This window comes from Phoca vitulina, unplaced genomic scaffold (assembly GCF_004348235.1).
Source record: "Phoca vitulina isolate PV1807 unplaced genomic scaffold, GSC_HSeal_1.0 scaffold8, whole genome shotgun sequence".
Classification (NCBI taxonomy): Eukaryota; Metazoa; Chordata; class Mammalia; order Carnivora; family Phocidae; genus Phoca; species Phoca vitulina.
The window spans coordinates 10,849,162-10,870,854 of NW_022589711.1; positions in this window are offsets into that span (position 1 = coordinate 10,849,162).

The following is a 21,693-nucleotide window of genomic DNA, read 5'->3' on the forward strand; positions in this document are numbered from 1 at the left end:
TTAAAACTTTTCAGAGTGTAGGGATAGAGGGTACATACCTCAATATCATAAAAGTCATCTATGAAAAACCCACAGCGAATATCATTCTCAATGGGGAAAAACTGAGAGCTTTTCCCCTAAGGTCAGGAACACAGCAGGGATGTCCACTCTCACCACTGCTATTCCACATAGTACTAGAAGTCCTAGCCAAAGCAATCAGACAACAAAAAATAAATAAAAGGCATCTGATTGGCAAAGAAAAAGTGAAACTCTCACTTTTTGCAGATGATATGATACTTTATGTAGAAAACCCAAAAGACTCCACCCCAAAACTGCTAGAACTCATACAGGAATTCAGCAAAGTGGCAGGATAAAAAATCAATGCACAGAAATCAGTTGCATTTCTATACACCAACAATAAGACAGAAGAAAGAGAAATTAAGGAGTCGATCCCATTTACAATTGCACCCAAAACCATAAGATACCTAGGAGTAAATCTAACCAAGAGGCAAAGAATCTGTACTCAGAAAACTATAGAATACTCATGAAAGAAATTAAGGAAGAGACAAAGAAATGGAAAAACGTTCCATGCTCATGGATTGGAAGAACAAATATTGTGAAAATGTCAATGCTACCTAGAGCAATCTACACATTTAATGCAATCCCTGTCAAAATACCATCCACTTTTTTCAAAGAAATGGAACAAATAATCCTAAAGACCCCAAATAGCCAAGGAATGTTGAAAAAAAAACCAAAGCTGGTGGCATCACAATGCCAGACTTCAAGCTCTGTTACAAAGCTGTAATCATCAAGACAGTATGGTACTGGCACAAAAAACAGACATATAGATCTGTGGAATCGAATAGAGAGTCCAGAGATGGACCCTCAACTCTATTGTCAACTAATCTCTGACAAAGCAGGAAAGAATGTCCAATGGAAAAAAGACAGTCTCTTCAACAAATGGTGGTGGGAAAATTGGACAGCCACATGCAGAACAATGAAACTGGACCATTTCCTTACACCACACACAAAAATAGACGCAAAATGGATTAAAGACCTAAATGTGAGGCAGGAATCCATCAAAATCCTAGAGGACAACACAGGCAGCAACCTCTTTGACCTCAGCTGCAGCAACTTCTTCCTAGAAACATCGCCAAAGGCAAGGAAAGCAAGGGCAAAAATGAACTATTGGGACTTCATCAAGATAGAAAACTTTTGCACAGCAAAAGAAAGAGTCAACAAAACCAAAAGACAACTGACAGAATGGGAGAAGATATTTGCAAATGATTTATCAGATAAAGGGCTAGTATCCAAAATCTATAAAGAACTTCTTAAACTCAACACCCAAAGAACAAATGATCCAATCAAGAAATGGGCAGACTGCATGAACAGACATTTTTCCAAAGAAGACATCCAAATGGCCAACAGACACATGAAAAAGTGCTCAATATCACTCAGCATCAGGGAAATCCAAATCAAAACCTCAATGAGATACCACCTCACATCATTCAGAATGGCTAAAATTAACAAGTCAAGAAATGACAGATGTTGGCGGGGATGCAGAGAAAGCGGAACCCTCCTACACTGTTGGTGGGAATGCAAGTGGTGCTAACACTCTGGAAAACAGTATGGAGGTTCCTCAAAAAGTTGAAAATAGAGCTACTGTATGAGCCAGCAATTGCACTACTGGGTATTTACCTCAAAGATACAAATGTAGTGATCCGAAGGGGCACCTGCACCCCAATGTTTATAGCAACAGTGTCCCCAATGTTTATAGCAACATTGTCCACAGTAGCCAAACTATGGAACCATCAAAAATAATGATATCTTGCCATTTGCAATGACATGGATGGAACTAGAGGGTATTATGTTAAGCAAAATAAGACAATCAGAGAAAGACAATTATATGATCTCACTCATATGTGGAATTTAAGAAACAAAGCAGGGGATCATAGGGGAAGAGAGGGGAAAAAAAACACACAAGATGAAATCAGAGAGGAAGACAAACTGTAAGAGACTCTTAATCATAGGAAATAAACTGAGGGTTGCTGGAGGGGAGGTGGGTGGGGGGATGGGGTCACTGGGTGAAAAAAAGACAAATCAGTAGAATAAACATGTATCTTTAAAAGAAAAAAAGACAGTATGGTACTAGCACAAAAACAGACACAGATCAATGGAACAGAATTGAAAACCAGAAGTGGAACCACAACTATATCAACTAATCTTTGACAAAGTAGGAAAGAATATCCAATGGGAAAAAGACAGTCTATTCAACAAATCATGTTGGGAAAACTGGACAGCAATAAGCAAAAGAATGAAACTGGACCACTTTCTTACACCATACACAAAAATATGTTCAAAATGGATGAAAGACAGAAATGTGAGATAGGAAACCATCAAAATCCTAGAGGAGAATACAGGCAGCAACATCTTTGACCTCGGCTGCAGCAACTTCTCATTATACATGTTGCTGGAGGCAAGGGAAACAAAAGCAAAAATAAACTAGTAGGATTTCAAGATAAAAAGCTTCTGCACGAAGGAAACAATCAACAAAATTAAAAGGCAACCTTTGAAATGGGAGATATTTGCAAATGGCATATCTGATAAAGGGTTAGCATTGAAAATCTATAAAGAATTTATCAAACTCAACATCCAATAAATAATCCAGTTAAGAAATGGGCAGAGGACACGAATAGACATTTTCCCAAAGAAGACATCCAGGTGACTAACAGACACATGAAAAGATGCCCAACATCACTCATCATCATGGAAATGCAAATCAAAACTACAATGAGCTATCACCCTACACCTGTCAGAATGGCTAAAATTAACAACACAGGAAACAACAGATGCTGTGGAAGATGCAGAGAAAGGAGAACCTTATTACACTGTTGGTGGGAATGCAAACTGGTGCAGCCATGCTGGAAAACAGTAGGGAGGTTTCAAAAAAGTTAAAAATAGGATTACCCTATGACTCAGCAATTGCACTACTAGGTATTTACCCAAAGGGTAAATCTGAAAGGATAAATACACCCCACTATTTATAGCAGCATTATCAACAATAGCCAAATTATGGAACAAGCCCAAATGTCCTTTGACTGATAAGTGGATAAAGAAGAGGTGGTATATATTACTCATCCATAAAAAGATTGAAATCCTGCTATTTGCAAGCACATGGATGGAGCTAGAGTGTGTCATGCTAAGTGGAATAAGTCAGTCAGAGAAAGACAAATACCATATGATTTCACTCATATGTGGAATTTAAGAAATAGATAAACATAGGGGGAAAAAAGGAAAGAGGCAAACCATAAACCAGACTCTTAACCATAGAGCACAAACTGAGGGTTGCTGGAGTGGAGGTGGGCAGGGGGATGAGTTAAATGCGCAATGGATATTAAGGAGGGCACTTGTGATGAGCACTGGGTGTTATATGTAAGTGATGAATCATTCTACTCCTGGAACTAATATTACACAATATGTTAACTAATCTGAATTTAAATAAAAACTTGAAACAAACAAAAAGCATTTGTTGGATTGTTGGATAATGTTTGCATACAAAATAATATCTAGACTTCTAAGCATACCATACAAAAAAACATTATTTTCTAATTTCCATCAACTTGGTCTAAATCCATCTATCACCGCAACATCCATCCAACATCTTTTCCAGCTAGAGTTGACTCTTGAACACATGGGTTTGCATTGTGTGGATCCATTTATATGTAGATATGTTTTGATCAATACAGTACAGTGCTATAAATGTATTTTCTCTTCCTTATAATTGTCTTAATAGTATTTTCTTTTCTCTACCTTATTTTATTGTACAAATACAGTATATAATACATATAACATGCAAACTATGTGTTAATTAACTGTTTATGTTATTGATAAGACTTGTGGTCAACAGTAGACTATTAGTAGTCAGATTTTGGGGGAGTCAAAAATTATATGCAGATTTCTGGGGTACCTGGGTGGCTCAGTTGGTTAAGTGTCCACCTCTCAGTTTAGACTCAGGTCATGATTTCATGGGTTGTGGGATCGAGCCCTGCATTGGGCTCCTCACTTGGTGGGGAGTCTGCTTGAAAGATTTTCTCCCTCAGCCCCTCCCCTGGTTCATGCTCTCTCTCTTTCTCTAAAAATAAGTAAATAAGTTGTGAGTGGAAAGGAAAAGTTTTTGAAGAAAATTAAAAGTGCTTTTAATTTTCTGAAGACATAAATGATAAGAAAGTGCAACAGCCTTATTGCTGATATGGGGAATGTTTTAGTGGTCTGGATAGAAGATCAAGACAGTGGCAACAGCTCTTAGGCCAAGGCCTAATCCAGAGTAAGGCCCTAACTTTCTTCAATTGTGAAGGCTGAGAGAGGTGAGGAAGCTGCAGAAGGAAAGTCTGAGGGTAGCAGAGGTTGGTTCATGAGACTGAAGGAAAGAAGCCATTTCCAAAACATAAGAGTGCAAGGTGTAACAGCAAGTGCTGACGTAGAAGCTACAGCAGGTTATCCAGAAGATCTAGCAGAGATCATTAATGATGGTTACATTAAACAGATTTTCAATATTAATGAAATACCCTCATATTGGAAGAAGATGCCATCTAGGACTTTCATAGCTAGAAAGGAGAAATCCATGCTTGCTTCAAAGCTTCAAAAGATAGGCTGACTTTCTTGTTAGGGGCTAATAATGCAGCTGGTGACTTGAAGCCAATCTCATTTACCATCTGAAAATCCTAGGGCCCTTAAGAATTATGCTAAATCTATTTGGCCTGTGAATGGAATAACAAAGCCTGGATGACAGCACATTTGTTTACAACATGGCTTACTGAATATTTTAATCCTACTGTTGAGATCTGCTCAGAAAAAAAAAAGATTCCGTTCAAAATATTATTGCTCATTGACAATGCACTTGGTGACCCAAGAGCTCTGATAAAAGGATAACAGGATGACTGTTATTTTCATGGCTGCTACCACAACATCCATTCTGTAGTCCATGGGTCAAGCAGTGATTTTGACTTTCAAGTCTTATTATTTAAGAAATACATTTTGTAAGGCTATAACTGCCATAGATAGTAATTCTTCTGATAGATCTGGGCAAAGTAAACTGAAAACCTGGGAAAAAAATTCACCATTCTAGGTGCCATTAAGAACATTTGTGATTCATGGAAAAAGGTCAAAATATCAACATTAACAGGAATTTGGAAGAAGTTGATTCCAACCCTCGTGGATGTTTTTGAGGGCTTCAGGACTTCAGTGCAGGAAGTAACTGCAGTTGTGGTTGAAACAGCAGGAGAACTAGAGCCAGAAGTGGAGCCTGAAGATGGGACTGAATTGCTGCCATCTCATGATCAAACACGAAGGGTTGAGGAGTTGCTTCTTCCGAATGAGCAAAGAAAGTGGTCTCTTGAGATGGAGTCTATTCCTGGTGAAGATGCTGCAGAAACTGTTGAAATGACAGTAAAGGATTTAGAATGCTATATAAACTCAGTTAATAAAGCATCAGCAGGATTTGAGAGAACAGACTCCAATTTTAAAAGAAGTTTTACTGTGAGTAAAATGCTCTCAAACAGGATCGCACGCTATAGAGAAATTGTTTGTGCAAGGAAGAGTCAAGTGATGCACCAAACTTCATTATAGTCCTAATTTTAACAATTGTCACAGCCACCCCAGCCTTCAGCACCTACCACCCTGATCAGTCGGCAGCCATCAATATAAAAATAAAGTATTTTTTAAATTAAGGTAAATATATATGTTTAGACATAATGCTATTACACATTTAATAAACTACAGTATCGTGTCAACATATCTTTTATATTCACTGGGAAAGCAAAAAAAGTTAGTTGACTCAGTTTATTGTGCTCTTAGCATTATTGCAGTGATCTGGAATCAAACCTGCAATATTTTCAAAGTATGTCTTTAGTGTTACATATGCCATGTGTTACATATCCATTATTTCACATGGATAAATAAAATGTGGTACATATATATGTGTATATACACACACTATAATATTATTTAGTCTTTAAAAGGAAGGAAATCTTGTATGCTACAATAGGTATAAACTTTGAAGACATTAGATTTATTTTTTTAATTGAAGCATAATTAACATACAGTGTTTTATTAGTTTTATGTGTATAATATAATGATTCAACTAGTCTATACATGACTCAGTGCTCATCAAAATAAGTGTACTCTTGATTTATTTGATTTAATTTACTTTTAATGGTTTAACATTTTTCATTTTTAATGTTTAATAGGAGAAATGGAAAATGTTATTTGATTAATACAAGTGTTATAGCCAATTATTTGATAAGCTATACATTTATTTTTATGGAGAACATTGCATGTGACAGTTTGTTGAAATATTCTTTGTTAGAAATTTCAAAATTAGATTTTATGGCATCAATTGTAGAATCTATATGTAGAGGCTGCCAGTGTTGTGTGGTCTTAAAAGCCATATTGATATCAGGACCCCCAGGATCATTTGTCACTTCCTAAAGTGACCAGCTTTAATTCTGGCTTCCACCAGCCTATTTTTTAATCATGAATCTGGTCTATTTTTTAACCAGGAATTGCTCAGTTTGACTTCAAGCCAGTAGAGTTCCCCAATATTTAATTTAGCTATGTGTTAGATTTATATACATGTCTAAATGTTAAAATATTTAGAAGATAAAAATTGAAACAGTGTATTTTTAAGCCTTCTGTTCAAGTAGCTATATTATTTTATACAAAGGTCATTTCACAAATACTTTCCTTGAACAATCTCTAATCAGACCTAGCTCATGGGCTCTGACAGGGAAATAACTCACTAAACTATTTTTCTAGGCTAATGATATTGGGATGTAGAGGTCATTTTGGTTTACAAGTCCAAATGAATTTCAGTTTCCTGATAAATAAGAATCCTTGTAAATAACCTAAGAATATGCTCTCTCAACTACTGTTATGTACACCTTGCTAGCCTAAGAAAAAGAATATTGCCATTTTTATGGATTCATTAAACTAGTGGGGGCTACTTGTTCATATCTTTCCATTGAAATAGTCTATATAAATATTAATCTTAAAAAAGGCTAAAATTCTCTATACATCATTATTTATTCCAACATGAAATTGGAAGAAGTTACCCCTCAAGGACCATAGCTACAGCCTAATATTTGCTCCAAAAATCAGAACAGAACAGAACAACCATCAGAGCGCACACAAAAAAACTGTGTTAATTTTCTGAAGCTGTAGGATCTGGGAGTCAGGAATATGTCTGAAAAGTAAACAGAAAAAAACCCAGTGCTGTTTCTGAGGATTAATATTAATTTGTTGCATATTATGACAGAAAATAATAACTTTAAAGATCAAGTAATATATTCAAAATTGAAAAACATTTAGTAATTACACTAATTTGCAATGAAGAAGAAATAAATGACTAGAGGCCAAATGTGACAAACCTAATAATTGTATAATATCCAGAGACTTGGGGGAGTGTATAATTAAAGTAGGTTTTCCATTCAAAGATTTTATAGACATATTTTATCTATATAATTTGTCTTTTTATTTGTATTAGTTTAACATGTGACTTAAATTTTAGTTTATTATAAACATGATGGTTTTTCTCACTCTTCCTCAGAGAACCGATTCATGAAAGATTATTGATAAAGCTAAAATCATAATGTTCCTCTTGTGTTAAATGAAAATTTATGTAAAAAGTATTACTTTAATATAACAAGAGGTATTTGCATTGAAATAGATAATTCAAGATGTATACATTTAAATGGAGAAACTTTGGGAGATTAAGCCCTTATTTTAGTAGTATTCATTTGGCTGGGGGAAAAAACAACTAGACTTGTTAGAATATATTTGTTATTAAAAAAATATTAGGTTCATATTGAGGCATCACAAAAAAATCCCAAATTCTTTAACAGGACATTTTCTGTTACAAATGACACAGAATAACTCACACTAGATTAAACAAGAAGTAAAATGTATTGCTTTAATCAAAGAGTGAAGAGAGCTAGCTTCACTTAATCTCTATACAGTAGCTCAATGTCTGCCTTCCTTGGTCAGCTTTATGTCACATCCCACGGTACCCAGCTAAGGGCTCTTCAATGTGTTACCTCAGTGGCGACAGCAGTTTCATCCGCACATTCTCCCGTGTAATCCATTAGCTGGGCCTAACTGCAACACCTGTTTCGTAGGTGCATCTCCTGAAAACTCCAATCAAAAATCTTCCCTGTTTCTCCACAACAAGAGAGATGTAATATGTTGATGGGCCTAAGACAATCATGGTATGCTCTTGGAGCTGAAAATAGACTCATTTTCATGGTAATAACATGGATAAAGATGGGGGAGAAGCAAATTTCCCAACAAAATCAACACCAGCGTCATGTGGGTGAGAGAAGAGGAAAAAGGAGAGCCAGGGAGTACATGTCCATGAAAAGCAATAGTATTAATAGTAGTGGGACTGGTAGATTTGAGTGAATGCAAGTAGTGTAATCAAAATGCAACTATAATTTTGTCTCTCCCTGCCCTTCAGTGGGGGAATCATTTTTCTTCTACCACTAAATGACAACTCTGAGAAGCCTTGTAATTTTTCTGTCACTTGTAGTCATAAAGAATCCCAGGGCTATTTTATTCAAAAAATGAAGTCTTTATTTCAAAAGGAATATTTTGGATCCAATGTATTTAGCAGTCAGTCTTTATGCAAGAGCAAGTTTTTCCCAAAACCCTCTTTCTTTTTAGATCTTGGTTGCTGGTGGATTGCTTAACTTTTTGGAAGATCTGTGGCTAGCCTCTTTTATCCCATACTCATCTATTTGCTTGGTGCCATGACTGATCCCTCTAGTGTTGGAGTAACTGGAGAGAGCAAAGGGAAGGTTCTCACCTAACTGAGACTTCTTAAGATGGCTTTGGCTCTTTGGCAGATATCTGAAGTTCACTCTGGTCTTTGGTAATGTCATAAAATCTTCAGAGGTCTCTTGCAGGATCTCTGATTATAACACCCGTAAGATAGTGAATTTCTTCCCTTTCACCAGCTCTCTGGTCTTCCTTAGCATCTCATTCTCTTTTCCTTACATTCTCTGACAGAAATTCCCTTGTTTTCAGTCCCATTTGGAATAAGTCTAGACTGACTTCCATGTTTGGCTCACACGTGAGAGGCACACTTGCATGTTTTACCTTGCCATTTGTTGAAGGGAAGTTACTTTCCAAATGTAAGTCTCTGTCCTCTCTGCCCAGCTGGCTCAGGCTGATAGCCACCTCCTCATATCTTGAGATTCTTTAGATATCCCTTCTATACGCATCCAGTTCATGCTGGTAATTCTAGGGGGACTCACATGAGCTGTCCCAGGGAGTGTCCTTGAAGTTTCTTCTCCTAGTACCTCCCTTTCTTTCTGTGAGAAAGTGAAAAGCATTAGCACTCCCTCAAGAAATTTCTGCACAGACCCTTGTGACACTTTTTAGACTCTGAGTCAGGGAATTTTGGCCCTCCTCTCTACCCCATCCTCTGTCATAATTTGCAACTTAATTTGTTTCGAAACTAACTTTAGAATTTTAAGATCGGTTATCAACGACATCACACTTAATTTTTTTCAATTTGAATATATCATAATAGCAACGCCAACCTATAATATCAACACGATAAAATTAAGTACCATTATCTACACTATTTCTTAAATTTTGGTTTCCACAACAACCTGTCTGATGCATGACTCATGAGGAAAGATCAAAATGTCAGCCAATAATAGCCACTATCTATTGACTTCTTCCTGTGTGATCATCTCGTGAGATACTTTACATGTGCTAATATATTCAATCGTTTTTAGTAGCTTACAACATACATATCAATAATATTTTAATTTTACAAATGAGGAAATGGAAGGTACAGCATGGTTAAATAAGCTTGCTCAGAATCCCAGACATAACATATGGCAGACGTAGGATTTAAAGTCAGGCACATGACTTCAGACTCCCAATTCTTAACCGCCCATATTACCTCCTTCTAAAGATTACCAAATGCGTCTATTTCTCAAAGTACTTCATAATGCATAGAAAATAATGTTGCAAAGGAGTTACTTTTCTGTAACAGAGACACTGGAAGTTAAGTAAAAGAGGGAGTTAGTCTATGAGCAAGTATTAACATCCTGTCTTTTTTAGCTCAAAGAAAAGATTGAGCCCCTTCATTCTGAGTTACGTATTTTACTGTCTGAGGTGGGTGTATGCCCTGAAATTTCCACTTTTTAAAACAAATTCTCCTCGGAGGGTGAAGCCGTTAGAGGGAAGAAGAACTTTCCAGAGAGAATAAAAGAAATGACCCCTCCAGCACTCGAGCCCCACTGCCGAGTTAAAGACACGTGTGCAAATGGAGACTCATCTCAGTAGCAACACATTGCGCCTACACTTTCCCAAGATACAGAGCTTTGTTTGGTTAGTGATAAAAAAAAGTAATTTAAAAACTCTCATCATAGAAAGTGAAACTTTTCAGTAAATAGCAGCCTTATCATTCAGAACTGTTCAGTGGCTGGAAGTTCTTTTCTCTTGTGACGGGGATAAAACACACGTCATGTAACAGGAGCATCTCCTGCTCTCCTCGCACACAAGTTGCAATTAGGGTCATATCGTGTCATATTCTGCACACGGCGATTGTTTAATGTTGTGCTTGGTGCTGCACTAAGTACCATATCATTCATCCTAGATGACTCCCTTGGAAATTGCTTCTAAAAGTTTGTGCCAAAAATGCTCATGAAGTGAACAATTTACTATCCGTTAGCTATTAAGATACTGAAAACTGTCACTTCAGGAAATTGGATACTGTACCCTGTAAAACATGTTGTTCTGAAGCTTTGCTTCAACAGTTACTACCTATCATCCATCAGCTTGCGAGTGTTGTGTTTAGTCAGTTGTTAAATTTAATACTGTAATAACATTCAGAGGTTAGGAAAAGAGAAGTACTGAAATCTCATGCACTGTTTTGCATCTGAACAAACCGAAGGTGTTCATATCTGTGCTATTGTTTGCCTTTTCTGTTTTCTTTATTTAGCTATCAAGAAAGTCAAGTTTTTTCTGGGCATCTGCAAGTTTGTTCTACACTGTTACTCCTGATCACTTTCATCGATGTTAGTAGACACTGTATTGACATCACTTGCAGAGAATGTCAGTATTGAGAACTAACATTTTTATTTCAGGTCTTTTCCAACAGTATCTAGTTGTTGTTTATTGGATTTCTATGACAGAGGGGTGGACTAAAACTTGCTTATTATTGACCGTTTAAATGGCAAACATGTTTATGAGAAGTGAAATATATATATACGAGTAATAACAATTATAAAGCTGAATAACAACTCAAATGCATGCTTAACTTCTAAAAGCTCGACTTAAGGTCCTGTTCCAGTATGAAGTTATTTCAGATTTTCTCATCCTACAGTGACTTCTCCCTATTCTGAAATCCCATTCATCCTCTTACCTGAAAAGTAATCAATTACAGCCACCTGACATTTTTGAAGTAACGGATTGCCATTTAACATATGTGTTAATATTTCATATTTAAAACTGCACAATAATGAGCATAATAAATTTATAGTTTGTTCAAACTGTTCTAGAAAGTCAGAATGATGGAATATAGTTCTAACACTGAGTCAGTTAAAGTCTCTCTAGCTCAGAGATTTATTTATTTATTTTTAATTATGTTCTGTTAACCAATATATAGTACATCATTACTTTTTGATGTAGTGTTCAATGATTCATTATTTGTGTGTAACACCCAGTGCTCATCACAACACGTGTCCTCCTGACACCCAGTTACACCATTCCCTTGCCCATGTCTGTAACCTTCAGTTTAATTCCTGGAATCTAGAGTCTCTCATGGTTTGTCTTCCTCTTTGATATCTTCCTATTCAGTTTTCTCTCCCTTCCCCTGTGGTCCTCTGTGCTATTCCTTATGTTCCACATATGAGTGAAACCACATGGTAATTGTCTTTCTCTGCTTCATTTATTTCACTTAGGATAATCCCCTCCAGTTCCATTCATGTTGATGCAAATGGTGGGTATTATTCCTTTCTGATGACTGAGTAATAATCCATTGTATATATGAACCACATCTTCTTTATCCATTCATCTGTTGAAGGACATCTTGGCTTCTTCCACAGTTTGGCTATGTATTTTTTTTTTTTTTTTATGAGCTTAAATTTACTTTAGCACCCCACAGTGGCTCAGTCAGTTAAGCGTGGGACTCTTGATTTCTGCTCATGACCATGATCTTATGGTCCTGAGGTTGAGCCCTGCATTGGACTCTGTGCTGGCCCTGGAGCCTGCTTAAGATTCTCTCTCTTCCTCTGCCCGGTCACCCGCTCAAAGAAAAAAAAAATTACTTTAAATGAAGTGCCTGAATATTAAGTGTTCAGTCCAATGAGTTTTGAAAATTTCATATGCTTTTGTAACCATCACTCAAACTCTTCCATCACCTGAGAAAGTTCCCTCATTCTCCTTTCCAGCCAGTTCCTACCACCATCCCACTATCTGGGGCAATCACTTTCTGATTTCTATTCCTATAGATTAATTTTGCCCGACTTTGACTTCATATGACTGGATACTTAGAATATATTTTTTATGCCTGTCTTCTTTTGTTTAACATAATATTTTTGAGATTCATCCATGTTGTTGTATGTGTCTCTAATCCATTTGTTATTCTGTTCTTATGAATAAAACAGAATTTGTTTTCAATTCCTGTTCTTTGACATTTGGGTTGTTAAAAATTTTTGGCTATTGTAAATTTATGTCTTAACTTGTCTCCAATAACATGAATGTATTCAATAGGTCTTAAGTAAATCTCCTTTGTTAATATTTAGAACTACAATTAAAATTGTAGAGTGCCTTTGTAACTTTACTGAAGCAGCTTAGTTTCTTAGTAGTTTTCTTGGTAGATTCCTTAGGATTTTTGAAGTAGACAATCATTATATCCTTTTAATTTTTCCTCTTTAATCTTTATATAATTATTTTTTTGTTCCTGTGTTATTGCATCTGCAAGTACCTTTAATGCAATTTTGAATAGAATTAGTGAGAGCAAATATCCTCTCCTTGTGGTAATATTGCACCACTAAGTATGATATTAGCTGTAGGTGTTTTTTTGTAGATACTTTCTAACTAATTCAGAAAGTTCTCTTATAAGTTTACTGAGAGTTTGATCATAAAAGGGTATGAATTTTGTCAATAACTTTCACTGCATTACTAAGATGATTTTTATCCTTAATTCTCTTAATGTGATTAATGTTATTAATTGATTTTCAAAAAATAACCCCATCTTGAATTCTTGAGATAAAACTCAACCCACTTGATCATGACTCATTCTCCCGCCCCACCCCATAATATCCAATTTCTCTGTCATTATTCTGTGGTCCCAGGGTTAGGCTGAACTTCATAGCCTCCTTCTGAGTGTTTTTCTTGAATTGGTATTATTTATTTCTTTAATGTTTGAAGGATTTCACTGGTGAATCCATCTGGGCTTTGAATTTTTTTTTGTGGGAAAGTTTTTGATTGGGAATTAAATTTTTTCAATAAATAAAGATATATTCAGATCATCTCTTCTTGCTTAAATAATTTGTTTCAGTTTTGGTAAATTGTATTTTTCAATACATTAAAGTTGCTCAATTTATTGAAATAATGTTGTTTCTAATATCCTCTTATTATCCTTTTACTATCTGTTGGATCTGTAGTGATTTGCTCCTGATATTGGCAGTTTGTTTTATTTTTTCTTGATCATTCTTTCTCTAGTCTTATCAATTCTATTAATCTTATCATAGAACCAATTTTTACTTCATTTCTTTTCTCTATTGTTTTTCTCTGTTCTACATAAATATTTCATATCCTATTATTATTTTTCTTCTACTAATGTTGCATTTAATTTGCTTTTCTTTCAAGGTGGAAGTTTTAGAAGACCTAAATATTAAATCTTTCTCCATTTCTCATATGTTCATTTAAAGCTAGACACTTTCTTTTACACGCCAATTTAGCTACATTACAAACATTTTGGAAAGTTATATTGTCATTATCATTCAGTTAAAAATGTTTTCTAATTTCCTTTGTGACTTCTTCTTAGACATGGGAAAGTGGGCAACTAATTGTCCTATTTTAGCTAAAAGAAACAAAAAATCTAGCTCTTTATATGTGTTGTCTTTTCAATATTTTTCCTGGCAAACTGCAACCGAGAAAGAGAAAAAAGTTTATCTAGAGTTTAATTAATGGCCTTTGTTGCTAGGCTACAAGATAAGAAAAGCAAGGCACTCAGAGCTTTTGGCATGATTTAAAGTGTCTGTACAATTTCCTCTTATTTAGAATGAGTTTATAGAATATTCTTGATAAAGAGAAGACCATCTTGACAAATTCAGTCTTAGTTTAAAAACAGCTCTTTAACTCTCCCCCATTTTACCACCATGTGAAAATTATGCAAACATAATATTCTAGTTAGCACAATAGTGGGGTTAATTACCCATGATTTAAATTGTCGAGATTTATATATTGGCTTAATGTGTACAATAAGCTACCATTGTTCCCCAAAATTATATTTACAAAAATATAAAATTGTATGTGTTTTCCTTTGCTGTATCAAACTGAAACTACTAACTTAGCTTGAACATAAATGTGCTTTTTGGTGGCCTTTGCCTGGTGTGCTTTACTTAACACAATCTCAATAAATATTTGAAAAATCAGTGTTATATAGGACACAGTTAGTGACTATAATACAATTAAGTTATAGAGCAATAAAAAATTAAATAACCAAAACAAAATCCTTCTATAAATTGGAAAAACTAATCATAATGGAAATTAAAATTTCTTAGAAATAAGTAACATTGAAAATGTTACATTTTAGAACTTGTCAAATGACATGGAGTTTTGGCATATTTAAAGCTCATCCTACCTGAGGCACCTGGGTGTCAGTTAATTGACTGTCTTTGGCTCAGGTCATGATCCTGGAGTCCTGGGATTGAGTCCTGCATCAGGCTCCCCACTCAGAGGGGAGTCTGCTTCTCCCTCTACCTCTCCCCCTGTTCATGCTCTCTCTCTCTCATTCCCTCTTTCTCAAATAAATAAATAAATAAAATCTTAAAAAAATGAGAGAGCTTTAAAAAAAAAAACAAAGCTCATCTTACCCAGTTTATTTTTTTTCACTGTTGAAACACTTTGTTAGAAGTTAGTCATTGTGATCAAATCAGATATGATCTTGCCTTCTAAGAACTTAAAATCAATTAAGTTTCATTTATTCATTATTCTCTCATGCATTTTCTCATCAAATTGGTGAAAGTTGATGCATTGATGTTTAGATTATATAGAACCTGTTTTCTAGACACTTTACCTGATTAAAAAGGACATAGAATATAGATTATATATATGTATATACATGAAATATATGTAATATGTATTATATTGCCCACTGTAATATATATTTCATTATATATTATAATATATGATTCTACTGAAAATGTATAGTGACAATAATGCAAGGGAGAAGCAATATGTATAAAAAGAGATACATATAAAAAATATTATGTAAGTTCAAAGCACAGACAACTTCTTCTGCTTGGAGAAATTAACCAGGATAACACACACACAAATGAAAGAGAATTAAAAAGAGTATTACTGAAATAATAATTATATTATTTTATTTGACATATGTAAAACATTTCCAAAATTATAAAATTATTTGTCATTACTTAAGGTTGTGAAAGAGAGACTTTTTTAGGGTAACATCAAATAGGAACATACTGATAGGCATGGGATCTATACAGAGTGATATCTATTATCCAAATCCAAAGTGTTTCTCCATCTTCAAGCAGGGGAAGAGCTGTGGCCAGTAGTAGAGAAGGATGTGGGCAAGGAGGATCTACTGGTAGACAAGTGTCCTTAGGTCTCTCACATTTCTGTATATTTTGCTAGCAGATGCCTTGATGGCCTTTGTTCTGGATTACCTTTTCAAAGATGTTTGTAGTGCCTACATCTGGAGCAAGCACCAAGCATCTTTATTGTCCAGTGTAATAAAGATAAAGTCTCTTTCCAGGCCATAGGCCCACAAGGTGCTTCCACACTGTGCCCTGAGACTTGGGGTCATGGGACATGGAACTTGTGCCATGAGTAATAAAGTCCTTTGCCTCTGATCCAGAAATCCTGTGTCAGCATTTGTAACTGTAGCACAGTAACTTGTAAACTGGCAAGTAATATTTCAGACAATTCACAAAGTCTCTATCATGACTGGAAGTGAAAAAAGAAACTGAATAGCCTGGAGGAAGGCAAGAATATTGAATTGACTCAAATAGAGATTTTAATTGCATTGGGGAAATACAGTTTCATAGACTGCTTAGGGTCTAAAGAACTAAGGACTCTGGTAGAACTGGTTTCAAGTACTACCTATAATTTCTTGTCACATGAAGACTCTACATGGGTGAAATACAAGGCATGACCGTTACATAAAGACTCTTTTGCACATCCTTCAAAACTTAGTGTTGATGTTTGGTGAAGTAACTAGGAGCTTGACTCTACCATTTCCTTGCCTTCATCTAGGAATAGACATACTGGGTATTAGTTTAAGAAAAAAAAAGTGAGCATTCTTACCTGATTATTATTCTGGCTGTTCTTGAATCAAATGGTGCCACAGAACTAAGTCAAAGTTCCTCTATCATGAAATATAAATTACCTAACATTCAAAAGCATTGATTTTAACCAGAGATCTGGTAAGTTTTATAGATAACTTCCCAATGCACATACTATGATAAGATGACCAGTGGGTATGCCAATACCATGGCTTCCAGAATTTAATAGGTAGTTAAATAGCGATAGAAATGGAAGGCAGACAACTGAACAAAAGAGAAGGGTGATAAGATGATCTAAACAGTCTTAAATCTGACAGCAAACTCTTTACCCAAATTACAGATGGCCTTAGGCAGGTGATAAGACAAATGATCCAATTCTTGTTGGGTATTTGTAATTAGTATTATTTTATTTTTTAATTGTTTTTTAATTTAAATTCAATTAATTAACATATAGTGTATTATTAATTTCAGAGGTAGAGGTCAGTGATTCGTCAGTCTTACATAATACCCAGTGCTCATCACAACACATGCTCTCCTTAATGTCCGTCACTGAATTACCCCATCCCCCCACCCACCTCTCCTCCAACAAACCCTTTGTTTGTTTCCTACGATTAAGAGTCTCTTATGGTTTGTCTCCCTCTCTGATTTCATCTTGTTTTATTTTTTCAAAGTTATGGAAAAAGATGCAAGTCTAGGTGTAGGGAGAAGGCATAAACAGTATTTCTTCTGCCCACCCCCAATTCCTGAAACCTGATGAATGTTGAGATCATACACACCTGTTCTTATTCAGTCTTTCAATGGAAAACATCATTTGCTTCAGATAACTTAAATGGTGTTACACTTATACTTCTGTACTTATGATGACCCTGAAATTTGCTGTGTTGTCAGAAATAATGGTTATATGTGTTGTGTGTGCAGCCTCAGGGAAACAACTGAAACTATTTTCCATTTTCAATGTGCCACTTCACTAATAGCCTGGGGTAGATTTTTCAACCATGCTTCTCATTTATATTTTGGTGTGTAAAAATAGAAGCTGGGAAAAAAAGAACAGGATCTGGTATATCACAGCTGACATGTTTCTGAGTTCTCACACAGCATTCATTTCACTAATTCCTGGCAATCAGAGAAAAGAAGCAGGGAAAAGCAAAAGGAAGCTCTTGGGTAGTATTAATTCTCCTCCTAATTGGAGGGGCCTTTCCTGTGCATTATAGCTAAAGAACAAGGTCAAAGAGCCTCATTGGTTGTACCACACAGAAGTGCCACACAACGACAAAGACTAGAATTCTTATGTGTGGTGTTATAAAGATTTTATTTATTTATTTGTCAGAGAGAGACAGAGAGCACAAGTAGGGGGAGCAGCAGAGACAAGGGAGAAGCAGGCTCCCCGCTGAGCAAGAAGCCCGATGCAGGACTCAATCTCAGGACCCTGGGATCATGACCTGAGCTGAAGGCAGACACTTAACCGACTGAGCCACCCAGACTTTCCTGGTGTGGTGTTATAAACAGCAGGCAGAGATCAGGTCTTCCTACTGAATTTGAGGATCCCAGGCAGGCATGCACTGGATACCCACTGAGATGCTTAACAGTGCATTAAGTGCCGTCAGAGACTTGGATCGGAGGTTCTAGATGTGTCACACTGCAGCCATATTCTACTGAGAGAACCTGCTGAACAGCTCCAGGATCTCTACTGTAGACTTCAAATAGTTTGAAATATAGAACTGGAATCCAATGAAAGCAGTTTCTAAATTTTCCTGGAGCCTTAAGTCTCAACAGGGAAGTTACCACCCCCTAAAGAAAGTTTTGACAGTTTGTGAGGAGTGTTTTGCTTGTCACCGTGATTGGGGGGAAAGGTGTCAGGAGCTGAAGATTTTTAATCAGAAGCTGTAAGGTATGTTAGACATTCTGAAATGTCTGGGATGGTCCTTCACAATGAAGACTTATTCTGCATTTCAAAAAATTCAAAAATCTCTCTCAGCTAGAATTACATGAAAAGGCTATTTAAATCTTATGTGATACAAAACATGCTCTGTATTCAAACATAAATTTCAGAATCTTAAATATGTACTAAAATGTCTGGGGTAGGGAGGTGCCTGGATGGCTTAGTAGGTTCATGATCCCCGGGTCCTGGAATCGTGCCCCTCCCCCCACCCCAGTAGCTTCTCCCTCTGCCCCTCCCCTCTGCTCTGTGCTCTCTCTCTCTCTCTCAAATAAATAAATAAAATCTTAAAAAAAAATGTCCAGGGTAGGATACTACAATATATACAATATACATTTTAAAAAGACATATTTTGTTGTTATTTTTTAAAAACTACCAAGAATTAGTGTTCATTCATTTCAAGAAATTGAATTTTGGAAGTCAAAAAATCATGGTACTAAAGTTTTCAGTAAAACATTCCTGTGCCACTATACATCTGTAGCTGGGTTTCATGACTATGTGTGTGTGTGTGTGTGTGTGTGTGTGTGTGTATGTAGACATGATTTCTTAGGTCTTCTTGTGTGCTCATACTTAAGCAGTTCTAAATAAAACTATTTTGTTATAAATTACATTATCTTTTCTCTCCTTTATAGTAAAGTTTGTATATTGTGTTTTCGAACTGTGTGTGGGTAAATGAGGTATTATGAAATATTTGCTATTAAAAGTGGGACTTTTGTTCTGAGATACTTGACAACTATTTTCCTAGACTATTGCATGCATTTAGCCAAGCAATGTGATCAACTCTACTCCCATCCTCACTGCTCTCCCCTGTCGCTGGGCCACCCACCAAAAGAAATGTCCTGTTGAGTGCTCTTGAAGTCGCTCTTTGTACTTTCTAGTTTTCTGAAAGTGCTAGCAAGGACACTTAGTAGGATGTTTTGTTAACTCACTTTATGCTGGTGATGGGCAGGATAGGTCTCTTTTTCTCCCCTTTTTCAACCATTTTTCCATATTCTTTCTTTTGAATTCTCCAATTATGTATTTTTTTTTAGTAATAGCAACAGCCAGCTGAATTCATTTGTCTCTCACTGAATTCATTTGTCTCTCTTTGATACCATTTCCCCTTCTGTTTATACTAATGTTTCACAATTAATTAGAAATTGATAAAATTGATATAAAGTTTCACATAAAATTAGAAAAATAAATGAAGTAAGCTCTAGGAGAGATACAGTAATCCCTGATCATCATGTTTAATATTACATGAATTATTTCCTTCAGTGTTTCTGTGGGAGGCTCTCTTTTTATTCCTGACTGAATCAGTAATATATTTGCCTCATGCAATAGGGTCTTGTAGGAACATAATTGTGTTTGGGTCACTCTGTGTAATTTTTAATAGAGGCCCATATAAAAATGCTTTTAGACACATACTCTAAAGACTTGCCAGATCTGATAGCTTCCTTTCCATCTTCCTCTTTTTCTCTATTTCTCTCCGTCTATCTCCTTTTGTAATTTGAAAGTTGGCCTATTTTAAAGCGGTGCTGTTAATGCAACAGTGGTTTTGAAACACTGTATTAAAAAAGACCACTTTAAAGGAGCCACTCAAGAAATCATTAGTAGCTTATATAAAAAAGAAAATAGCATATAAAGTAGACTTTTATGCTAAGATCTGATATTCACAACTGAGAGAAAAGGGGGGGGGGGTCTTTCTTCATTAGCAGCATGACCAAAGCACTTAGGGATTTCACTCCCTCACATCCATTATTTCATCTATTGTCCTAATTTAATTTTCCATGATTTTCCTGACAGCGAAGGTTGGCAACTTTTAAGTACAGTACAAAAGGTTTGCAGCACTCATGTTAATAATTACACAAGCTGTTGAAGCTTTTTACTGAAGGGTGTATTGTCAAAAATATCAAATTTAGACAAAAGCAGAAGCTACAGATGTGAGTGGAACTGGAATCCCTGAGTGCCTTTGTTTTTTACCCACAGACAGAAGCCACCTCGTGAGGTCTAAATGTTAATAAAGCATTCATACCATCGGAGCCTTTTGAGAGCTCTAAACAGGAAAACAATATCTTTGGAGAACTGCCATCAAATTGTTGCTGCTCTTGTCTCTGCTGTCACTTACCAGGGTCCTTTTGACAACATGAAACTATGATTTCTATAATCTTTCTTAGCCAAACCAATTAGTTTTCTAATGGGCATATTCACCAGTTTTAGAACACCTGATCCAAAAATATGGCTTCCTAATTGTGGAAAAAAAGCAAACTTTAGTCCATTATCCTTCTACCTTTTCTTTAAGGATGCAGTAATTTGCCCTCATTTTATCTTTTCTGTGTTACAGGAGGCCAAATTCCCCACAATGTGAAACTGCCTATACCACCCAGGACCATGAATTACTAGTTTTTTATACTTGGATCCCAGACTGTCTGAGCAAAGAAGGTGGCCAGAAGTTGTTATGAGGAATCCTCCAATATCCATGCCTATCAAATATTGACCATACACTAAAGGAACAATATCCTATTTACTTAGTACCAAACCTTCTCAACTATAGGAAGATGCTTTTGTGAAAAATAATATATAAATACATTTAAAAGAGATACCTATATACAGTAATGCTATAGAGATACTTGATATAAAGCCAATACATTTTTACTCTCACAAACAATCCTACCTCTCCCCCACCCATTGCGTAATACCGTTGTAAAGAGTTGGCTTTGCAGAATTTCTCATCTTTGAATTTTAATTAGATTTCTTGAGTCATTTGAAAAATAATAGAAGTAATTGTAGAAAGAAAATTTTTTAATTTCAAAATCTTCAAGAACAAAGCTTACTATAAGTCATTATTTGAAAAGTATGAACATACAACATGTTTCCTCCCCACAGGAAAGAGCATGGTGTCCTTATGGCTCCTGAAAGGTTAGCCTACATGACAGAATTGGAAGAGATGATACCAGGTGAAGGCTCTACCTGAATCCCTGCAAAGGGTCTTAACACCAGCCAACTAGCCCTTGTCCCTCCATATAGGTTGAAAGGGAAATTAGGTAGAGAGAAATTTGGTCCCATTTGTATTCTTTGGAGCTTATGAAGGTAGCTGCTTTAAAACAGAAGTGAGAACAAAATGTGTAGGCAGGAAGAAGATCTAAGACAAGGGTCCTATTTCCAAATAGACTAGAGTAGACACTGAATAAACATCTCAATTCTTGTGTCACTTTAAAGTAGCTGAGAATTGAGTGAGTGGTCCTGAGTAGG